The 12,567-nt window shown below is 42.3% G+C and overlaps 1 non-coding gene across 1 annotated transcript; it reads left to right on the top strand.

Moving 5' to 3' along the window:
- The first annotated feature begins 211 nt into the window (after positions 1-211).
- Positions 212-283, top strand: trnae-uuc (transfer RNA glutamic acid (anticodon UUC)). Its single transcript has one exon. It is a non-coding gene; the product is annotated as a tRNA-Glu (tRNA).
- Positions 284-12,567: the final 12,284 nt, after the last annotated feature.

The following is a 12,567-nucleotide window of genomic DNA, read 5'->3' as shown; positions in this document are numbered from 1 at the left end:
CCATTTGCAGGGGCTTCAAAGTTTGGGAGAATAGCAGCCTTTCGCCCGTAGTCAGCTGGGATAGGCTCCAGCTTGCCTGCGACCCTGTAGAAGGATAAAGCGGCTAGAGATAATGAGAGAGAGAGAATGAGAGAGCTACTTTTCTGGAAAATGCCTGAGTTCTCACCAATGGCCGAAGCACTTCAAAGGTGGCCTTTACACATCAAGGCTGTCCCATATGGTCTAGTGGTCAAGATTCCTGGTTTTCACCCAGGTGGCCTGGGTTCGACTCCCAGTATGGGAATGTTTCTTTGTTGTGTCACTCTAGTTGCAAGTCACATGACCTTGAGTGAAATCTTCATTCTATAGGTTTTTGCTTTCATGAGTCCTTTTGGTGTCATGATGGGACAATAAGTCTGATGACAGTACAGAAGATTCCAGGATTCACTCCTGGCTTACTCAGCTTACCTCTCCCTTACCCCATCTAAGGTCCTGGTCCCGGCTGTTTGTTAACTCCAACAAAGCACAAAGGCTGTACTCTGAATCTGACCACAGCAGCCGGTGTTCAGCATTACAGCTATTTTTTAACACTGTGGGCTCAAACCTGTACAGAGGGAAAGGGTAAGCGTCCAGGTTTTCACGACACCAGGCCAAATGGGTGCCAGTGCATCCAGCTGTTCTTCCAACATCTGATGTAGGGGCGGCTGCCATGCCCGTAACCATAGTAACCCTTTCACAGTACAGTTTGAACACACCAATCTCTGTACTTGACACCATGTTCTATCTCCGCCCATTCTTCTGAATCCCTGTAACGGTATTGGACAGAGATGATACCAGATACCAAATACAGTGATGTCATGACTGCTTTAAACGAGTGGCGGCACCGAAATTCTGTCTCTCTGGCAGTGGATTCCCTCTCTGGTGGTGGATTCCACACATGAAAGAGAGAAGCCATGCATTGGTGCTACAGAAGGACAGAGAACAAAGAATCAGATATTGATACCAGACTTTAGCCAAAGCTCAATGTATTTGACCTTCGCAGAGTTGTAATAATAATTGAACTGGTTAGTTACTGCAGCCCACGCAGTGTTTCAAAGAGAAAAGGCGACTGGATCCCTTTTCCCTTTTTCAATGTTGACGAATTATAAACAAGATTCCTTCTAGATCATCGGACGACCAAAGGGACACGGAGGATCTTCAGCTGACGAGCTGTAAGGAACAAAACCGTCTTCTTCCTGGATCTGCATCCCGCACTATCTTCGGAGAAGGCACACTTCAATCGCTAACAGGAGCGATCACCCAAGTGAGGCTGGCATCTGGGCAAAATCTGTTAGTTTTTACTTGTAGTTAGTTAATGTGAATACTGTTCTTTATTTGAATTCATTTATGATTTAAATGTATGCATTTTGATTCACATGAAAGTCGGTCTTAGACCGCGTGTTGTTTGATTTACTTTGGTTACTATCTGTATTTAGTTAGATTGTGCATGCGTTCTCGCTCTCTCTTTTTAACTCCCTCCATCGTACTTCACTCCTCAACATTGGGATTTGAGTAGAATTTGGGTTTAAGGCCTAGCTGAGACGAATTTGAACTACAGATTCCTTTGTTCAATTTTGCACGCCCTTTCGGTGCTGACCATCCTCCTTTTGGGCATGGCTGCATTCCATTCGCATTCCACACCCACACACACAGAAACACATGATTCCCCTATCACATTTTTAACATCCACTCGCCCCTACACTGTAAACTTGTATATAGTATCATGCTCCACCCCGGATTTCCACTCCGGAGATTACTTATCTCCCAGGTCAGCGCTAATCCGGCTCTGGGATGGGAATTCCATCTTGCCTGCATTTCATGTCCTGGTTTTCCTGCTGTGTATATAAACACCTTTCTCAGACAGGGACTTTGCCAGAACATCTCGTCAGTTTTTTCTTGCAGTTTCTGTGCCCTTTATGCTTTCATGGTTTTTTTGCCCTCTAGCTTGCTTGTTTCTTATCATGGTTTTTGTTCTAATGTTTTGTTTTTTTTCATGTTTTTTGTGCTAGTGTTTTTTGTCCTGCCTGCCTCGTTTTTTGTCAAGTTTTTTGTCTCTTTTTTCCTGGACTATTTTTCTATTTGTGTTTTTCTATACTGTTTGTTTACCCTTTTTGCCATGCCCTCTCCCTGGATTAAATCTCATTATTTATTGGATTACAGTCTGTGTGTTCTGCTTCTGGATCCTAATCTCACCACACCTCCATCACCCCTAACATATAGCTTATTACTTCTGATCACCATTAGTACCTTAGTTATCATATACACTACTGATTCTTATTTGTACATATTGTATCACCATTTACAACCCCAATTCCAAAAAAGTTGGGACAAAGTACAAATTTTAAATAAAAACGGAATGCAATAATTTACAAATCTCAAAAACTGATATTGTATTCACAGTAGAACATAGACAACATATCAAATGTCGAAAGTGAGACATTTTGAAATTTCATGCCAAATATTGGCTCATTTGAAATTTCATGACAGCAACACATCTCAAAAAAGTTGGGACAGGGGCAATAAGAGGCTGGAAAAGTTAAAGGTACAAAAAAGGAACAGCTGGAGGACCAAATTGCAACTCATTAGGTCAACTGGCAATAAGTCTAACATGACTGGGTATAAAAAGAGCATTTTGGAGTGGCAGCGGCTCTCAGAAGTAAAGATGAGAAGAGGATCACCAATCCCCCTAATTCTGCGCCGACAAATAGTGGAGCAATATCAGAAAGGAGTTCGACAGTGTAAAATTGCAAAGAGTTTGAACATATCATCATCTACAGTGCATAATATCATCAAAAGATTCAGAGAATCTGGAAGAATCTCTGTGCGTAAGGGTCAAGGCCGGAAAACCATACTGGGTGCCCGTGATCTTCGGGCCCTTAGACGGCACTGCATCACATACAGGCATGCTTCTGTATTGGAAATCACAAAATGGGCTCAGGAATATTTCCAGACAACATTATCTGTGAACACAATTCACCGTGCCATCTGCCGTCGCCAGCTAAAACTCTATAGTTCAAAGAAGAAGCCGTATTTAAACATGATCCAGAAGCGCAGACTTCTTCTCTGGGCCAAGGCTCATTTAAAATGGACTGTGGCAAAGTAGAAAACTGTTCTGTGGTCAGATGAATCAAAATTTAAAGGTCTTTATGGAAATCAGGGATGCCATGTCATTCGGACTAAAGAGGAGAAGGACGACCCAAGTTGTTATCAGCGCTCAGTTCAGAAGCCTGCATCTCTGATGGTATGGGGTTGCATTAGTGCGTGTGGCATGGGCAGCTTACACATCTGGAAAGACACCATCAATGCTGAAAGGTATATCCAGGATCTAGAGCAACATATGCTCCCATCCAGACGACGTCTCTTTCAGGGAAGACCTTGCATTTTCCAACATGACAATGCCAAACCACATACTGCATCAATTACAGCATCATGGCTGTGTAGAAGAAGGGTCCGAGTACTGAACTGGCCAGCCTGCAGTCCAGATCTTTCACCCATAGAAAACATTTGGCGCATCATAAAACGGAAGATACGACAAAAAAGACCTAAGACAGTTGAGCAACTAGAATCCTACATTAGGCAAGAATGGGTTAACATTCCTATCCCTAAACTTGAGCAACTTGTCTCCTCAGTCCCCAGACATTTACAGACTGTTGTAAAGAGAAAAGGGGATGTCTCACAGTGGGAAACATGGCCTTGTCCCAACTTTTTTGAGATGTGTTGTTGTCATGAAATTTAAAATCACCTAATTTTTCTCTTTAACTGATACATTTTCTCAGTTTAAACATTTGATCTGTCATCTATGTTCTATTATGAATAAAATATGGAATTTTTAAACTTCCACATCATTGCATTCCATTTTTATTTACAATTTGTACTTTGTCCCAACTTTTTTGGAATCGGGGTTGTATATTGAACTATTCCTTGGCTGCTATTGTTGCTATAGCTGATCAGTATTAGTTCACTAATTCATGTCAGCTATTTCAGTAAATGGTATCTTTGGAATAAACTGTATATATATATATATCAAGCTATATTAGTTCAGAGTGCCACAGGGTCATTTTCTCACACACCAATCTACATATTCTTAAAGGAACGTACTGTCTTGTAAATGCTCAAATGTCAAACAAATGCTCAAAATGAGCAAAATGTTCAGCAAATCACACTGCAAATGAAAGACAGGATGAGTATGACCATTTCCTTAACAGAATCTGAACATGGTCATTGATGGAACTCCTGAATTGTTGGTGTTGCATTTATGTCAATTCATTGTTCAAAGCACTATATCATTACAATTAAACAAAAGTGAATTTTTGAAAGAGTTGTTCACTTGTTGCCCAATCTGGGTTTTCCTTGTCGAATAAGGAAGCTGGTTTACCTATAAGAAATTCGAACACTTTCATGAAGAAGCTAACCTGAATGCGAACAGAAATAAAACGAGATTCTTATGCAAACTCTTCCATACTGATTTACAACTTTCTCATCTCATCTCATTTTCTTCCACTTATCCAGGGCCAGGTCGCGGAGGCAGCAGTCTGAGCATGGAAGCCCAAACTTCCCTCTCCCCAGACACCTCGGCCAGCTCCTCAGGAAGAACACCGAGGCATTCCTGTACAAGTTCTTACCTGAAATAAAATGCTCGTTATGAACGTGGGTATTTGCAGAGGCTTAGATATTCTTGTTGCATTCTTTTTAACCACTCATTTCTTCATTGTTCTTGAAGCATTTGCTTCTCTTTGTTAACATTTTTCTTGATAGCAGGGACATGGTAAACCTTTTTATCTATTTCTTGATTTGAATGATTTGAACAACCAAAAAAAAATGCAAAAATGAACCATATTGAAGACAGATCAGGCCTTGCTTCCACAAAAGACTGTGTTTGTTTGTCACCCAGGTGAAATTATCACATGAAGGGTCAGGTTGTGTGCAAAGGGTCTATAGGAAATCACAATAAGACGTGTTTTGTTTGGATAATAATAAAGGAGAGGGAAAAAAAATTCTGGTACAATGAAATTAATGTCTTGCACAATTTGATCAGATCATTAGAGTATTTGGCACAGGCCAGTATAGCTGTATAGCCAATAGAGCTGTAAACACTTACAGATTGAACACGTTTAATTTAATAGTGACCAACAATAATTTATCATTAAAGATTAGCCATGATTAACAATGAATAAACAATGGTTAGGCTAATGACTAATTAAGGACAACAACTCATTGATTTCATAAGTTTAACCCAGCATTGCACTCAGACCTTACTTTCTCAGCTCTCTCAAATGCAAAATTTAATACTGAATCTATAAAGTTCTAAATTAGCTGCATTTTTGCCAACACTGACCTCATTCTTAAACTCCAAGTTTCATTTACAGAGAAATCTTATTCATTTCACCAGTTGGGCAAAATAAACCAACATGCAAAACATCAAACCCATCTGTCAAAATAAAGCCAGCGCTCTAATGAATGCACTCAGCACTGTCTACTCCCAGGCCTTTTCTCTTCTATAAACACAATGCTCACAATAAATGGTGTGTTAAAGCCTATCATTTTTCAAATCTGTGTTACAGTAAATGAATATACATGTACACTCTCTTTTGACCAAAATATCATAGGTAAACCAAAACTGTACCTCTACAATTACAGCTGAGCATTGCAAAAGATGTTTAGCATTTGTTTTTCTCATCAAACCTAGGAGAAATTAAATAGTGCTGATGTTCAGAATTATTGAGGTAATATGTACAAATGAAGGAGTAAGATTATGCATATGTTAAAGTGCATGAGTATTGCACATAGAGGAATATTGTACTAGTATGTTATTTGACTAGTGTTGATATAATAATATACAGCACAGAATATACAGAACCGGTCAAATGCCATGGGCTGTATTGCACAGACGTATAGCAGCAGTGAGTGAGTGGAGGTGTGCTGTTCAGACCTGTGGATTAGTTGGCAGAGGCAGTGAGTGCTGTGAGTTCAGTAGTGTGATAGCTATGGGGTTAAAACTATTCCTCAGCCGGGTTGTGCGGGCGTACAGAGTTCTGTAGTGCTTTCCAGAGGGCAGGGGGTAAAGAGTCTGTGTCCAGGATGGGTTGGGGCCTTGATAATGTTTTTGGCTCTGGAGGTGCACCGGGAGTGATGGATTTCTTCCAGTGATGGAAGTGGAGTGCCTGTGATCCGCTGAGCTGTTTTTATGATGCGCTGCATGGTCTTCTTATCCTCCAAGATGCAGTCCAAGTGATGCAGTGCGTGATCAGTGACTCTATGGTGCACCTGTAGAAGTTCATCAGCAGCTGTTGAGGCAGGTTTGCTTTCCTCAGGGTCCTCAGGAAATGGAGCCTCTGAAGACCATTTTTAGCCAGTGCCAAAGTGTTTGGGGTCCATGATGGGAGTCAGCAGCCACGCAGAACAACATGCAGCACTGTCTAAAAGACCCAATATTATTTAATTTAGTAATCAATCTTCAGCATTTCTCTGAGCAGGGACAAACTGTCAATAAAGACACAATATAAAATCTCCTGCACCGAACATCAGTTGACACCACCAGCTAACACCTTGAAGGCAGGGTTCAACTTGCACTGAAAAGAACCCCAGTGCATTTCAGGTCCAATGCATTAATCCCTGAGTAATTGCCATAATGGAGCAAAGTCAAGGCTGAAAGTGTCATTCCTTGTCTTGGGGCTGTTTTTTTAATTTTTTCGGAACTGTCCATGATCTATTCAAGGTGGTGAACTTTATCCTTGTTTGTATAGTGGCCAGTATCTCTGCCTGTCACACAGAAGCCCAGGGTTTGATTCCCTGATTGGGAGGGTATATTAGCTGTAAGTGTAAGAAAGCAAAAGGTGTCTGTGAAGATTCTCAATCATCCAGGTCATAGTAAACTGTGGGTGGTAGAAAAGGGCAACTGGACTTGCTTGAAGATTCTTGAAAACATTTCACCTCTCGTCCAAAAGGCTTCCTCAGTTCTGTCTGACTAATAGGGAGTATCAGATATTTATCCTCTCCTGGCTCAGAATCAGAATCAGAATTCTGATGACCAGCTCATCTAAGGTGTCATTGAGGCATCATGTTGGTGTGGGTCGCTGGAGGCTGGGTGTGAATGGCGAGTCATTAGGGTGATCAAAGGATTGCCCGTTAGGGTGATCAATGGCAATCTGACTCTCTCTGTCCTCCTGTGAGTCCCCGAAAACAGCTGGGTCCTGGCGTACACCCAGCCGTCTGGGAAGAGTGTCTAAGGCTACATCCACATGACAACGGCAACGAGATGTTATTTAAAAATATATCGTGTCCAAATGGGCAACAATCAGTAAAATATCAGGTCCATATGGCAACACAACGCTTGCTGAAAACGATGCAATACACATGCCACACCTCTAGGGGCGCTGTAAGACGGTCCCTTCGGAGACACCAGAACAATAGAAGAAGTAAGGACGCATGCGCATAAACTATTATGCGCGAGACTTCATATTAGCCACAAAGTCAGGAAAATCTGTTTGTAAAATTACATTATAATGACCAAATACAATGAAAAGTATTTTTCCAGTCTCACCTGTGAAAGGTAATCCCATGTGATCTCGTTTGGACGGCAAACCTGTTGGTACAATTAAACGCAGCTAATCTTTATTCTCCGCTTTGACCTCTCCAAAATGGCGGCGAGGATGACATGATTCTACACGGAAGGCGGCGTCTTTAATGGTCCGGAATAAATTGAATGATACACAATGGATTAATTTGTTTCTCACCTGTGAAAGGTAATCCCATGTGATCTCGTTTGGACGGTAAACCTGTTGGTACAGTTAAACGCAGCTAATCTTTATTCTCCGCTTTGACCTCTCCAATATGGCGGCGAGGATGACGTATGATTCTACGCGGAAGGCAGCGTCTTTAATGGTCCGGAATAAATTGGATTAATTTGCTCCTCTACGCCCTTTTTGAGGAATGTATTGTCGGACTTAAATCAACATCTGAAGAGGTGAGATCGCTCCTTTTTTTCCCTATTTTTGCTGGCGGGATTGCACCATTACACAATAAATATTCACAGTGAAAATATTTTGTAAGCGCGTTTCATGAACCATAGGATTTGTTGACAACTCGCATCGCATCGCAATGAGAAGATCATTGGCACTACTGGTGTTAAGAATCAGACCATTTCATAAATGAATATTTTGCTGTAGAGCTGCAGTGTTTGTACAATTGCATGTTTTTGCTTCACTATTACTGTCACTATTCTGCTTCTTGCATTACTACTGTGAACTAACACTGACAATAATAATAATAATAATAATAATAATAATAATAATAATAATAATAATATCCAAGCTCGTGTTTCACTCTCACTAGTGCTCTGTAAGGCTTTTTCCTGGTGATATTCATTACACTTCTACCCGGCGTGAAGCACTCACAGTCATGTGGTTGTGACGTCATCGTAAACAAATCCGTTCTACTCATCCAGACGACTTCACAACGGCAACATTGCCAGATCTTTCCACTCTGGAACCCGTTCTCAAAAAGATTGCGTTTTGGGCACCCAAAACGCCGGTACCGTGTGGACGCCAGGCCTAAACGATAAGCAATTGTATCAGAGTCACCTGAATCCGTTGCCGTGTGGACAGGGCCTAAGACCACCTTGTAGATGGTTGACAAATGATGCCTTAGACCCCCACCTCTGTACAGTGATGGCCGTTCCAGGTTGACAAAAATGGCTTCTTTGACTCCTCGCTCATACCAACGATCCTCTCTGGCTAAAATGCGTACGTCACAATCCCGAAATGAGTGTCCTTCGTTGTTAAGATGAATGTAGACAGCCGAGTCCTGGCCTGAGGAGCTGGCTCTCCTGTGTTGGGCCAAGCGCCTGTATAGCGGTTGTTTCGTCTCCCCAATATACGAATTTGTGCAATTCTCACTGCACTGAATTGCATACACTACGTTGTCCTGTTTGTGTCTGGGTATGTCTTAGGGTGGACCAGTTTCTGCTTCAGGGTGTTATTGGGTCTGAAATGTACCGGAATGTTGCGTTTGTAGAAGATCCTCCTGAGTTTCTCAGATAGACCAGAAATGTAGGGACAGCTTTAAGTTGTACAAAAATGTCATTCCCTACATTTCTGGTCTCACTCATTTCGGGATTGTGACATACGCATTTTAGCCAGAGAGGATCGTTGGTATGAGCGAGGAGTCAAAGAAGCCATTTTTGTCAACCTGGAACTGCCATCACTGAACAGAGGTGGGGGTCTAAGACATCATTTGTCAACCATCTACAAGGTGGTCTTGGACACTCTTCCCAGACGGCTGGGTGTACGCCAGGACCCAGCTGTTTTCGGGGACTCACAGGAGGACAGAGAGAGTCAGATTGCCTTTGATCACCCTAATGACTCGCCATTCACACCCAGCCTCCAGCGACCCACACCAACATGATACCTCAATGACACCTTAGATGAGCAGGTCATCAGAATTCTGATTCTGAGCCAGGAGAGGATAAATATCTGATACTCCCTATTAGTCAGACAGAACTGAGGAAGCCTTTTGGACAAGAGGTGAAACGTTTTCAAGAATCTTCAAGCAAGTCCAGTTGCCCTTTTCTACCACCCACAAGAAAGCAAAAGGGTTTTTGGCCTTCATGGACAGTTTCCAAGCAACTTGTGCTGCACTCTATTATGTCTTTTCTTCTCCCAACACACCTCATTCTATTATTCTGCTAATTACCAGCAGTTCTGGGGGAAGTGCATGCATTTGATGAGAAAACAATATCAAATGTCCTGCACTGAACATATTCTGGGACCACATTTGTGAAACTGGGATTTCCACAAATCTGACAGCATTCTCATTTTCAAAGTTCTGTAACGTAAATGAAATAGAGGACACTCTTGCTGAAATTAATTGGCAAACACTATAAAAGGGTCAGTTGACACCACCAGCTAACACCATGAAGGCAGGCTTCAACTTGCACTGAAAAGAACCCCAGTGCATTTCAGGTCCAATGCATTAATCCCTGAGTAACTGTGGGTGGTAAAAGAGAGCAACTGGACTTGCTTGAAGATTCTTGAAGACGTTTCACCTCTCATCTGAAAGGCTTCTTCAGTTCTGTCTGACTAGTAGGGAGTATCAGGTATTTATCCTCTCATGGATGAAAAGCTCATCTAAGGTGTCGTTGAGTCATCCTGTTGGTGTGGGTCACTGGGGGCTGGATGTGAACGGCCTCGAGAGTCGTTAGGGTGATCAATGGATTGCCCGTTAAGGTGATCAATGGAATGCTGATTCTCTCTGTCCTCCTGTGAGTCACTGAAAACAGCTGGGTTTTGGTGTGCATTCAGTTGTCTGGGAAGTGTGCCAAGGACTGTATTGTAGGTGGCTGATAAATGATGTCTTAGGCTACATCCACACGACAACGGCAACGTGATGTTATTTAAAAAAATATCGCCTCCAAATGGGCAACGATCAGTAGAATATCAGGTCCACATGGCAACGCAACGCTTGCTGAAAACGATGCAATAAACATGCCACACCACTACGTGCGCTGTAACGGTCCCATCGAAGACACCAGAAAAACACAAGAAAAAATCTTGGCACGGACGCGCATGCGCACAAACCCCCTTCTTCCGTCTACACAACAACAAGAAGAAAATGGCTGCGACCACGCTGGAAAAAACCAACCCTCTTGTTTGGACTGATAGCGAGGTGGAGTTACTCCTGCAAGTGACTCTGAATTACAAAACCGCAAAATATCAAGAGAATGTGGACTAGGAAACATGCCAGGCCAAGTATGGCGATATTACGCTCGCCTTTCGGCAGCAATACACCACCGGGGAAATGGCTGCCGGTAAGGACTTTCCTCACGACCCCAGCAGCATCTCAAAGGCCCAGATTGCTGCAAAGCTGAAGGGCATTAGAAATAAATACAGGCATGCCGTCGACTCTGGGCGTCGGAGTGGCCACGGACGTGTGGTTTTTGTTTTCTTTGAATTATGCGAAGAGATCTGGGGTGGTTCGCCTGGAACCGACAGCATCCCATCGGGCATCGAGAGTGCTGATCTGGTGGAAAGATTGGTGGAAGATTCGGCCTCCTCCTCCTCGACATCTGATTCTCCCTGGTCGTCTGTCGAGCCAGAGGTTTCTTCGGCTTCCACCGTGTCCAATCCGTCTACTACAGAGGTCAACCGGCGGAGAAATTTGCTTCAGGTAAGCAAGCACATGGTTTCATGATTTCAATCTTGAAGGCCTACTTGCTGTGAGTTATATGTTATGCTACTTCAAAGCTGGCACGGTGTAACGTTCGGTATGCTCATGTTGCTTTAGGGTGTTGCAAGTGGATAAAGGACGGCCAAGGCACTGTTCTTCCATAAAAAGCTTTTACTCAGTATAGCTAGTTCATTTTTAACTTTTAAAAAGCCAACATGTTTCGGCCTCACCCCAGGCCTTCTTCAGGGCTTAAAAATACAAACTGCTTTAGGTGGTGTTGTGGAGTGTTTGCTACTGGTGATGCATTCTAAAATGTATAAACTTTGTTTTTTAAGGCAAAACTAGAAAGCCACAGAGGGGACAGGCTGAGGAGGAAGGCCCCAATGGATGCAGCTGTGCAGGAGGATCTCCAGATTAAGAGGAGAATGCTGCAGCTCATGGAGGAGTCGGAGAAGCGTGCCAATGAGAACCTGGAGCGGACAAACAACAACATTGAACTCATCACGAACACTATAAAGAATGGGTTTGAAATGCTACAGACACTTTTGCTCCAGCAACAGCCACAAGCCCCTGCTCCACACCTGTATAGGCCATACATGCCAGCGCACCATGCAGCACCACCACCTTACCTGCACACACCGCATCATAATGCAGATGCATACACACCATTACACACCACCCCATCACACAGCGCTCAACGCACACGCACTGCTCCAGGTTTCTCATACAGAAGGGCACTGCTGCAAGAGGATGACGTGGACACATAAAGTGCCTCATTGTGCCTGCTAGTTTTATTTTTTATGTAGTTTTACTAGTGTGCATAGTTTTAACTTTTTTTCCCTTATTGTGTGAACATTTCTTAAAGAATTTATTTAATTCATATTACTTTTTTAAATTGTGTGTGAACATTTCTTAAAGCATTATTTTATTCATATCTTTAAATTGTGTGAACATTTCTTAGAATTTTTTATTTAATTCATATTACTTTTTAAATTGTGTGAACATTTTCTTAAAGCATTTTTATTTAATTCATAGAACTTTTTTAAATTGTGTGACCATTTTGAAAATCAGTCTTATCCAATAAAAAAGAAATTCAAGAAATGGTTCAGTTTCTTGTTTATTTAAAAGAGAAGCAGTATACAAAAGTGAATGCAATGCAGTGGTTATTACAGTCTGTTGAAGGGTCCTCTGACTCTTTTCCCCTCTTCCTCCATTATAGTCAGGTAACTGTTGCTTTGTGTGGAAGGCTGTACTTTCTGTTTATCAAAGCAGGTGTAAATTATCTGTCTGGCAGGTAAGTCAGGTTGATGTGTAAACAATTTCACAATATTCTTATCCAATAGAAAGCAGGCAAGAAATGGTTTGAGTCACTTGTCCATATGTGCA

This window comes from Neoarius graeffei, chromosome 17 (assembly GCF_027579695.1).
Source record: "Neoarius graeffei isolate fNeoGra1 chromosome 17, fNeoGra1.pri, whole genome shotgun sequence".
In the NCBI taxonomy this organism is placed as follows: domain Eukaryota; kingdom Metazoa; phylum Chordata; class Actinopteri; order Siluriformes; family Ariidae; genus Neoarius; species Neoarius graeffei.
Note: the sequence above shows the minus strand (reverse complement) of the source record. Positions and strands in the feature narration are given on the sequence as shown.